The sequence below is a fragment of the Chaetura pelagica genome, unplaced genomic scaffold, assembly GCF_000747805.2.
Source record: "Chaetura pelagica isolate M959 unplaced genomic scaffold, ChaPel_1.0 scaffold139, whole genome shotgun sequence".
NCBI lineage: Eukaryota > Metazoa > Chordata > Aves > Apodiformes > Apodidae > Chaetura > Chaetura pelagica.
In genome coordinates this window covers 203,987-215,798 of record NW_009970717.1, presented here as the reverse complement: position 1 = coordinate 215,798, position 11,812 = coordinate 203,987, and positions in this window count along the sequence as shown.

The following is an 11,812-nucleotide window of genomic DNA, read 5'->3' as shown; positions in this document are numbered from 1 at the left end:
GGGAAAGATTTTTGGGTTTTTTTGGTTTATTTTCTTTTAGCCACGTGTAATGATTTCTTGTAAAAAGCTAAGCATTCAAGGAAATATCAAAAGAAATATTATTGGCAATTGAAACACTGTAATATTTTCTTAATGGATTTGGTCATCGTATACTGAAGGGGTGGCACGTAATTACTGACACATTTTAGCAACTAGGCTTCTTTACACCAAACTTCGTATCAGCCATGTTCAGAGTATGTGTATTTGTAAAGCAATGAGCTAGCAGGGATCTTGGAGTTTTTAGCTAGCAATGCCTCATTGAAAGGTGACGTGTATTCATATGAAGCAACTTCATGAAAATGAAGACAAATTTGCAGCATTTAAAATAGTTTTAGTAATTAAGCAGTAGAACTCGGGTAAATGTAAAAGTGTACAAACATTTCCTTCCTTGGTCTCTGTTTTTCAGAAATATGGTATTATGTGTATCAGAAAGGGACATTAGCAACATTTTTCCTGTTGCCTGTTTAGTCTGTAAGAATATTTCCTGCTTTGCAGAAATTAGGTAATAACTTCAAAGTTTATATAAGCATGGTAGCTTTCTCCACCATCTCTTTAGAAATATGGAATGCAGGAAAATCACAAATTCTGGAAAAATTTCTGTTAGAATAATTTGCCTGTGTTAAGTTTAAAATTCACATATTCTTGGCTCTATTCATAATTAATGTAATTAATTTTCCACAAGATTTTCTCAGACCCACTTCTGTGGGTTCTGTGATAAAACAAATAAAACAAGTGAAACACTAGAAGTAAAACAACATTTTTAGTTCAAAAGACCCCATTCACTATGAACTTTTTAATAGTCTTTTCACTAAGTGTGTTTGGGGGGCTCACAGAAAGACATTAGGAAACTTGCAGTTATTGGAGATTTCAATATTATTTTTCTTTTGAATAAATGTTTGGAAGTGTTTTTGAGGAGTTGAAATTGTTTGTGTTGGATTTTTCTTTTTTTTGTTTTACTCTGCACACTTAATTGTCACTGACCATAGTGTGTTTCTTAAAATATACCTCCTAATTTCTCTGTGGGCAGGAAACTAGATACCTGCATAGTTTTCCCTTTTGTGTCCCCTCAGAACTCATGCACTGAACTTGAACTTCAGAGTTGTCTCTGAATGATATAGAAAAGTGATACCTTGATTATGAATGCATAATGAATACTGTGTAAGAAACTAAGTTTTATGTGTGTTTGTTCCTATATTTTCTTTCTTTCTAAGTTTGTGGCTCCTTGTCACCCCCTACCTCCTCAAACACCTAGTGTTTTGTCAACTGCAAAGCGATGTGTCTCTAAGTTATATCAAGGAAATTTTTGTTCGTGACTGTGGGTGCAAATCAAATAATTAGAAAAAAAAGGCTCTTGTTCTCTAGAGCTCTGTGTGGTTGACTGTTGTAGGAAAGGAAGCCCTAACTTCTTAGGGCATGAGTGGGCTTACACTTGAATCCTCAATTTGTTCACTTGGGAACATAAAGTGTTTTCCCTTTTTCATCCTAAGGAAAAATCTTTTTAATACCAATTTCCCATAAAGGTGTTAACGAACTACCTTAATACCATTTGGTGAACTGTTTCCTTTTGGGGAAAGGGAAAATACTAAGTGTGTAACAAACAGAGTCACACATGAATCTATCAAGCAGACTGTGATATCTACTCCTGCAGGTTTTACTGCATAGCAAGCTAGTGGATTTTGATAAGTATGTAAACATTTGCCAAAAGAGGACTTTTCAATTCATCTTTTCTGTATAATTTCTGCCTATGCTATCTTGTACTGCAGGATCCTAGCTCATTTCCTGTATTTGGGTCTTTATTTTTTCCTGCATTTGACTTTGTTTTCAGGAAAACACAACAAATCTGTGATCATTACAACATGCCATAGTAATTAATAACTTTTGTTTCCTGTTGATGGAACAGACCTAATAGAGTAAAATATCCTTTAAAACTAAAATCAAGTGGTAGAGAGATAAGGGAAAGCATTAATTTGGTTTGTTGTAGCAGATGCATTTGTTGCTGAGACTGACCATCAAGTGGCTGAGATAGCTTCATTATTTTAGATGGATAGCTAATTGCTCTCCTTTTTTTATTATTCCTATTTCTGTCCTTCATGTGGTGGTTGTGAATTTGCTTTGTGTCATTTTCTGAAGTATCAGGCGTTTTTATACATTTGGTATACTGAATGGCAAATACTTGATGTAAAGCCTGCAGTTTTACTCCATAACCAGATTGTAAAATATGAACTGAATTAATCATAACTGCAAAGAGTAATGGCACATTTTCTCTTATTTTATCTTTACTGCCTTTCAGATCATGGTTTAAAACCTTCTACATCTGGTGCACAGAATGAGGCAGCAGCTTTGGTAGTGGATAGCAAGAGGCAAAGGTCAAACCAGAGGCTGCACAAATATTGTGCACTGGATTTATTGTTTTAATTAAGAGTGTGGCAGTTCATCATAAAGTGTTTATGGTGTTTTTGCACAGTGCAGCGTTTTGAAATCAGCTGTTTTAATGAAAACATAGTGTCATATCTGTCAAAGTTCTAAATATTTTGAAAGTGAAATATGAAAACAAGAACTTTAATTCTGGGTTTACTGGGATTAGCTCTTGGAATTGTTTTAAAATCCCTTATGTGTCGTACCACAGGTAGCACGGTTTTGTATTAGAAAGGAAGTGGAAAACACTATATGGAGCTTGTTATTTAATGGTGAAAATACATGCTGAGGGTTAATGCATTGAAAGACAAAGCTGTTATGATTTGCACTGGAATGCCAAAATTAACACAGAAACAGAGATAAGACACTTCTTCATAAGCACTATGTAAATGCTGTGTCCTCATTGTGCTTAGAAAAACCCCAAACACCCCAACAAATAAGACCCAACCTGAAAACAGTAAAGAAAGAAACATGCTGTGGATCTTATGATGTTGTGATGTTTTAGCATTAGACTCTTTGTAACTAATTATTTACAAGATGTAATGTCTTTCTGCGGACTCAACGCTGAGCATTTTCTACTTTAGAATTTTTCTGCTATTGTTATGTACTCATGTAGATATGTAAGGCATCCTTTTGGTTACATTTTTTTATAGTTTGATAAAATATTTGCATAATCTGAAAATTATATTTTCGTAATACTCTCCTTGGAAAATAGAAATTAAGTCTGTCATTATGTCTAGGCCACAGTAGTTGACTGAGCAGGGTAATGCATGTTACATTTTGTGCTATACTTGGTCAAGTTTCATATATATCGTATTCCACATTATTTTATTAAATTTAATATCTGCACTTCCTATTACCAGACATGCCTCTCATTCAAAGCACAGAGGCACAGTTCTCTAATCAGAAGTGACAAGCTATATACTTTCTTTCAGCCATTATTCGGTAGCCTAGAGCAAGGAGCTCTGTTTCCTTGAAAATGTTTTGAATTGGGTTATTTTTATTGAAGTATTAAAGTAATTCTTCAGATTTTAGGCTATTATTTAAGTACTTTTGGGAGAATGCAATAACCTCTGGATTCTGTAGCCTTTGTTATGTTAACAATTGTAGCTGCTAAATGTATCTTTTTAATGCTTGTTATGTAAGTGTCTGGAAAAATCATCTGACTGATGGCAAATAACAATATTTAGGAAATAAACAAGATTAGTTGGGTAAATTAGTTTACTATTGAAGGAGAATATCAAAGTGATTAACTATTTAAATACACCAATATATCTTGGTCACCATACCTCCACCAATAAAAATATATGGTGAACTGTTGACTGATTTGTTGCAAAGCTCGTATTTGGCAGATTTATTCTTAAGGGTTCTGAAAGTGATACTTGCCTATTTCACGGCATTGCTTGTGATGATGTTGGTTAAAGCCCTATACCAAAATCTCTAACATTTATGTTTGTTGAATGTCTTTATTTGAAAGGACTTTTGGAATCTTTGCAAAATTTATACCTTCTTCTCTTAAAGATACAAAGCAGTGTAAAAAAGTCAAAACAGACAGGGTAGAATTTGTATTGAAGGAGAAAGAAGGAGAAGGTTCCAAACCTCCAAGACATGGGCTGCCTTTTTACCTCCTCTGCACTAATATGCATCAAAGAACACCTAAAGGTGAAGCAGCTTTACTGGGGGTACAGATGTTCTTTGAAAGGGGATCTTAATGCACTGAACGTTGCCAGTTTTCCTCCCATGTCTTGTGTTTGTATGTTGATGAGAGGAGATGTGAGATGTGTGGTAGAAGGCAATGTGAGAAATATGCATGCTAAAAACAGGGTTACATTCCATTATATTGCCAGGCACTGTGGTTTTGTACGTCGTGTTGATTAAGTAATTACATGCATACTGTATTATTTGATTTGCAAATGCAAACTGCATCACATCCACAAAAATACATGAATTTTCTATGGAAAATATGCCCCTGAAGATAATTTCAGAATGACACTTCTTACAGTTGGGTGAAATTAGGATTATAATTCAACTACTTTTTTTTTTTTTTTTTAAATTAATTTAGCACTAGTTGAAAGAACATAGTAAATGTTGAAGTGGTTAATATTAAAAGAAATGGATAAGAACTGATGTGAACTAATAGAGACCCATCAGACATGACTGAAATGTTAGAAATTAGTGTTGGTTTTTGTTAGAGTCAATGTTTTACATAGAATGAAAACTTAAACAGAGTAATGACATTACATGTCTGAAATCTCTTTTAAGAGCCTGAGCAATACTTTGGAAAGATACAAAGAAGCACTGGAGGGATTCAGGTAGAAATGTAGATGAAAAGTACAGGAAATTCTGACCTGAGAATAGTTGAAGGGACTATTAGGGGGAAGCATTGCATCCTGACCCCATTTTCTTCTTAACTTCTGCTTACAGCCACTGGTGGAGGCAGGCTACAAAGTTCACTTTATCTGTTGATCTGCCCTTGAGATCTGAGCTTTAGAGTCTGTGTGTGCAACCTGAAGGGTGGGTAAATGATGGAGAATCCTTACTGCTTCAGTGCCAGCAGTTAAAGAAGAGACAGGAATGAATGGTGTTGCATACTAGCTGCAGATACACTGTGAAAGGAAGTGTATAGACTAAACAGACATGAAGAAGGCACGCCATGGTATTCCCAGATATCCTGGCCCCTATCTGGCCTATGTTTAGGGGTGGAATTGGGATATGGCCATGATATACAACATCTTGAAAATGCTTCTGTGTTCCTTTGTTTAATGTAGCTTTAGTCAGATAAATCTTGCTTGGTACATAACTGAGCAAAGGGCTGTATCTAGTATTTAATGGTACAATGAGATGGTCTGCAAGTTATGAGTAAATACATAAGGTAGCTAGTACCTGGTAAGCTCTCTAGTAAATGGTGGCCCAGGATAAGTTTTTTTATTGAACTGTGTAACTCTTGGGTTGTCTTCTTGCCTGTTCCAGAGAAGTGACTGTCAGAAATCCATTGGCAATGGAAGTGTGAGGATAAAGTTTGCTGTTGCCATGCTGTAGTAATAAGGGTTATTTTTAAGCTGTTTTCTTCACTGCTTATAGCAATTCAGTCTGTTGGGTTTGATCTGGGAATTGCTTGGTAGAGTGTAGTGGCAAAAGTAAGAAAGACTAGGGAGAAAATCTATGGAACTTTAAGTTATGTGGATCTGTAACACCACTAATGAATATTAAAATTACCTCTATGTTCTGGTAAAATGATAGGATACAGCACTCAGGATAGATGTAAAAAACTTCATATATGCAACTTGTCTATGTTTAATATTCAGAATTTTATTTTTAAATCATGCATGTATAGAATTTGGGAAGATGTTGATTACTTGACAGAGCAACAGATAATTTGTTCAGCATTTCAGTTGTATTGCATGTATATAGTAACATTTTATATTTTGACTTCTAAGTTCTGGGTTTGCAAAGAAAGTGCATAGTGTTCATAGCATGCATTATAAAAAAAGGCAAAAAATCTAAAGAAAAAATTGGAAGAAATAATACTTCCTTTAAAACTTCTGATTTTCAAGGTATACAAGTTTTTACAAGCTGGTAATAATTAATACAATTCATTTGTAGGAAAAAAATAATATGTGGACATAAAGGTAGAAATTATAAGAGAATACATAAATAGAGTCAGATGTCCAAACTTTTCAAAAGATAGAGAAATATTTATCCCTAAATAGGACAGATAGATAGTATTTGGGGATCTTCTGTTTAAATGTTAATGCTGGCATTTTATATGGCAAGTTAAGTCATGCATTGTTAACAAATGTGCAATTAACTTTCTTAAAGAAAAGCCATAGACTGATAGGCCAATTTCTATAGTTTTAAAGCAAAAGACCCATGCATGTGTTGTAATACTCCTCGGCAAGATAAAATGAATAGAATATTTGAAAATGTATTGATATATGTATGTACATTGGACATTAGTACTATATACAAAATATATTAGAAATGTGTTTCAAAATATTTCAAACACTGTTGACCTTTGTTATATAATACCAAGCTCAGGGAAATATATTTGCATAGATTTAGTAATATATTGTAAATAACTACATAGGACAGTGCACATTTTTCCTTAAGATGCAGCATTACAAGCAAGACATTAAATTATGCCTATCAGACAAAGCAGCAGAATCTCAACATTTTTTTACAGCACATTCTACTGGGAAGACATCTCTACTTCTAAAAAGCACATGCATTAACTGCCTGATTCATGTGGTGACATGTGGCATATCCAAATGTGTTATGGATCTCCTAGGAATAAAAACAACATAGCAAAATCATCACCTTGGGATGTTCATTGAGTGAATATTTTACAGACATACTCTTTTTATATTTATATAATAATTTAGTGTTATGACAATTTTTTTAGCAGTGTTGGCAGTTTTTCTTTTTTATAATGGTATTATATTTGTGAGCCTATTAAGTGCACACGGGCTAAACTACAGAAAAAAGTATTTTTCATAATTCCTTAGGGTGCTTGTAGCAAAGGAACCATATTGGTATAGAAAAATGTTAATAAAAGGTCAAGCAGAACCTTCCAATGTTTATCATGATAGCAATAGCAATTTTGGGCTTTCCTGAATTGTATATTGAAGAAGTAGATCTATGCAGTGCCTGGAGAGGAAACTATACCTACTTTGTATTTGAGCTGTTTATTAAGTATCACATCTAAGTATTAACAGTAATAGAAGTAATTCCTTTCTACCATTTTTCCTTTTAAGTATCTCGGAATTGGTGTGAAGTGTATGAAGGAAGCTGCAGAAGTTTGCCTGTTTTGCTGTGTTTCTGTGTTACAACTATTGCTATGTGCTCTAGAATTGAGGATTGTGTGATATCATAATTAATATCATCAAAGTAGTAATTGCTGCTGCTGCAGAGAGTTGACATTCAAAATGGGAGTAATGATTTTGTTAGGGTGTGTTAATGTATAACATACAGAAATGCTGATGCATGATTTAGGAATTAGGCTGTTCATTCTGGTTCATAGTCATATTCTACTAGTCTTACTAATATTTGCACTGAAACAAGGATCTACTTAGGCTATTGTTGATCAACTCGTAAGTCTCCTGGAGTCATGTAAGAAAGTCCGAGCTTCAATTTTGATTTGATGAGTCTTTTAGAGTGTTTCTTTTGGAGATGCTGTGACTTGTTTAATTATGGAACAGATATCTTTAAATAATGTGTACAGTTTGTAAAATGTTTTTTCTATCCAAGAAACTTGAAGTAGCAAAAGCCAGGTAATGCATGTATTTGACTATCTCTGACCAGAATGAAAGCTGTGTGGTTGATTCTAATTTCATGCGTACCCTGCTTAGTGTTCTTTGAAACTGACCAAGCGTTTGGTCTTGAAGTCTGTGGGATTTTTCATTTATTTTTTTTTTTTTTTTTAAAAAGGATTTTTCAATATAAGCTGTGATGGGATTAACTATGGCATGAATGTTTACATGGGTCTTTACACTCTTGCTGTGAGATTACAGCCCATCAGTTATTAACAAACCTTTGATGAAAGAGTAGTAAGTAAATTTGTGTGCTGCTGCTTCATGCATTAAGTAACTTCAGTATCTGTCTCCTAACCAAATTTTCATTGTCTTCCTGGGGACAAGAGTGGGCCATAAACTTCAATATAATGCTAATGAAAGAGTATTGTCACATGTGGTAAATGGATTAGGATTAAGTGCTACAGAGATGCTCTCATTCCTGATGAGCTCAGGAGACATGAATGATCTACAAATAACAATGGGTTTTCAGACCAATATTGTGATGATAATAATAATTTTCAGTTAATTTTCTGTTCCTGCTTTGACAGATAAAACTGCACTAGGTGCATGTAATAATGCAAAACGCATAAATGATATTAAGAATTCTGAACTAGATACTTCTCTAACTTATTTTCTTCAACTGCTTTGTAAATCTTTCTCTGATAGTATGCTATGCTTTAATTATATGCAAGTTACAACACTTCTTCTGCAGATTAAAATACTGACCATAGACATACTGCATCTCCTCAAACAGAAAGTGTTTTCTGTGCAGAAGTATAGATAAAGCCTATTTTCTTGAAATTGATCCAAGTTGGCTCCACAGGAGCAGAAGCATGAACATCCAAAGTAGCTGTAACAGCAGGAAATTCACTTTTCATTGCCATTTTGCTGTATCCCTTGTGAGAAGGGTTGAAAATAGTGCAGGGACACTACAGGAAATCTATATCAAATTTTCTTAGAGATCCATCTTATTGTGTAGCAATCTTCCACTGTACTGTATTTAGCGTTTATTTTTGGCAGAGACAATAGTGGTGATTTTTGTGTTATCAAAATTATATTAAGAATTAATTAATAAGAACTGCTATTGAAGAGCAAATGATGCTGGTAAAATGTGGTTTCCACTTTTCTTATATGTTGTACAAAAAGTGTTGTCTATATAGCATGCAAAAAAAATAGTATTTTTCCTCTTTCTGTTGAAAAATCCTTCTTGTGCATTAAAAGGCTTCCCTGAAAGCTTTTCTGTGCAGTGAAATTGTATAGAAATATTTTGAAATTATATAGAAATCTTTAAATAGCTAGTGAATTGGTGAACTAAGCTACACAAAACCCACACAATCTTGAACCACGGATATGATGCTGAAGTATTGCAGTTCCTATGATTTGGGGGAAGGGGAGCTATTGTAATATCAGATGTCTTAGATAAATACAGGTACAGATTAGTACTCAGATTTTGCTTGCCTACAGAATAAATATCTTTTCATAAATACAGCTTTTCATCAGAGAAGATAGTGATAGGACAAGGGGTGAAGGAGATTTAGGTTAGATACTACGAAGAAATTCTTTGTTATAGAAGGGTGGTGAGGAACTGGAAGGGGTTGCTCAGGGAGGTTGTTGATGCCCCATTCCTGGAGGTTTTTAAGGTCAGGTTGGATGAGGTTTTGTGCAACCTGGTCTAGTGGTGGGGTTCCCTGCTCATAGCAGGGGGTTGGAACTTGTTGATCTTTGAGGTCCCTTCCAACCTTAATGATTCTATCTTGCAAAGTGTCAGTTAAGTTTTTAACTCTGAAATGTTTGAATTTCACATTAGAGTTTTGAGTTTTACGATACATTTTGGTTCCCAGCCACCAGAGATAAACCAGCAGCATGGAGGCATGGGATATTAAGAATTCTGAACTAGATACTTCTCTAACTTATTTTCTTCAACTGCTTTGTAAATCTTTCTCTGATAGTATGCTATGCTTTAATTATATGCAAGTTACAACACTTCTTCTGCAGATTAAAATACTGACCATAGACATACTGCATCTCCTCAAACAGAAAGTGTTTTCTGTGCAGAAGTATAGATAAAGCCTATTTTCTTGAAATTGATCCAAGTTGGCTCCACAGGAGCAGAAGCATGAACATCCAAAGTAGCTGTAACAGCAGGAAATTCACTTTTCATTGCCATTTTGCTGTATCCCTTGTGAGAAGGGTTGAAAATAGTGCAGGGACACTACAGGAAATCTATATCAAATTTTCTTAGAGATCCATCTTATTGTGTAGCAATCTTCCACTGTACTGTATTTAGCGTTTATTTTTGGCAGAGACAATAGTGGTGATTTTTGTGTTATCAAAATTATATTAAGAATTAATTAATAAGAACTGCTATTGAAGAGCAAATGATGCTGGTAAAATGTGGTTTCCACTTTTCTTATATGTTGTACAAAAAGTGTTGTCTATATAGCATGCAAAAAAAATAGTATTTTTCCTCTTTCTGTTGAAAAATCCTTCTTGTGCATTAAAAGGCTTCCCTGAAAGCTTTTCTGTGCAGTGAAATTGTATAGAAATATTTTGAAATTATATAGAAATCTTTAAATAGCTAGTGAATTGGTGAACTAAGCTACACAAAACCCACACAATCTTGAACCACGGATATGATGCTGAAGTATTGCAGTTCCTATGATTTGGGGGAAGGGGAGCTATTGTAATATCAGATGTCTTAGATAAATACAGGTACAGATTAGTACTCAGATTTTGCTTGCCTACAGAATAAATATCTTTTCATAAATACAGCTTTTCATCAGAGAAGATAGTGATAGGACAAGGGGTGAAGGAGATTTAGGTTAGATACTACGAAGAAATTCTTTGTTATATAAGGGTGGTGAGGAACTGGAAGGGGTTGCTCAGGGAGGTTGTTGATGCCCCATTCCTGGAGGTTTTTAAGGTCAGGTTGGATGAGGTTTTGTGCAACCTGGTCTAGTGGTGGGGTTCCCTGCTCATAGCAGGGGGTTGGAACTTGTTGATCTTTGAGGTCCCTTCCAACCTTAATGATTCTATCTTGCAAAGTGTCAGTTAAGTTTTTAACTCTGAAATGTTTGAATTTCACATTAGAGTTTTGAGTTTTACGATACATTTTGGTTCCCAGCCACCAGAGATAAACCAGCAGCATGGAGGCATGGCATGAAGCCTAAATTAGTAAGCTCTTTCAGGCTTATTAGGCTGGGCCCTGTGCTGACGCTGCCAGATTGGGCAGCTGGGGCAGGAGGGAGGTAGCACCAGGGGTCAGAAGAACAAAGGGTGTAAGACAAGGAGACAGCATCAGGCAATGGCAAGAAGCAATGAGGAGAATAGGAGGGAGGAAAGGGAAGGTGATGGCAGGGAAGGAGGCAGGTCATGAGGAGGAGAAGAAAGTGGAGAAAAATAGGGACCAAGGATCTATTTCATATGTAACATGCAACATGAGAGGTGAACGGAATTACTTTTCAGATAAAGCAGTTATTTTTCTAAAATTGAGGTCTTGGGATTTCTACATTTAGAACTGGTCTCTTCTGGAACCATTGTTATCTGTAAGACCTGTCGTAAACAGAACAGTAATAAACCAATCTCTGAAGAAATGTCATCTAGCCTGTGCATCTGAGTGGGTTGTATCTGTGTGAGTAGAGTGTTGACTTGCACTTCTGTCACGATCCGTGACCTATTATATCTCCTTATTGGAGTGTATTAACTTATCAGGATTTGCTGAGAGATCCACACGGGTATCGCCTCACACAGAGGATACAGGAACTTATGTCCTGACTTTTTCGAGTGAATAACTCGCTCAGTGCTTACTAATATTTCTAACAACAGCAAGGTTTATTGTGGGGAAAACAAAGCAATTTGGGGCAGGAGGTTCAAAAGGAGTGATTATAACACATTAAGCATATATGGGTACACCTTAGTTACACACCTTATTTACTTATTTAAGTGAGGGAAAGAGGGGGAGGGATATGCCCGACACCGTTCCCGTATAGGGTCGCGATTTGTGTGCAGGTAAGACAAGATTACTTTCCCCTATAAGCTGGGGTAGCCGGATTTATCTCACCACGCGG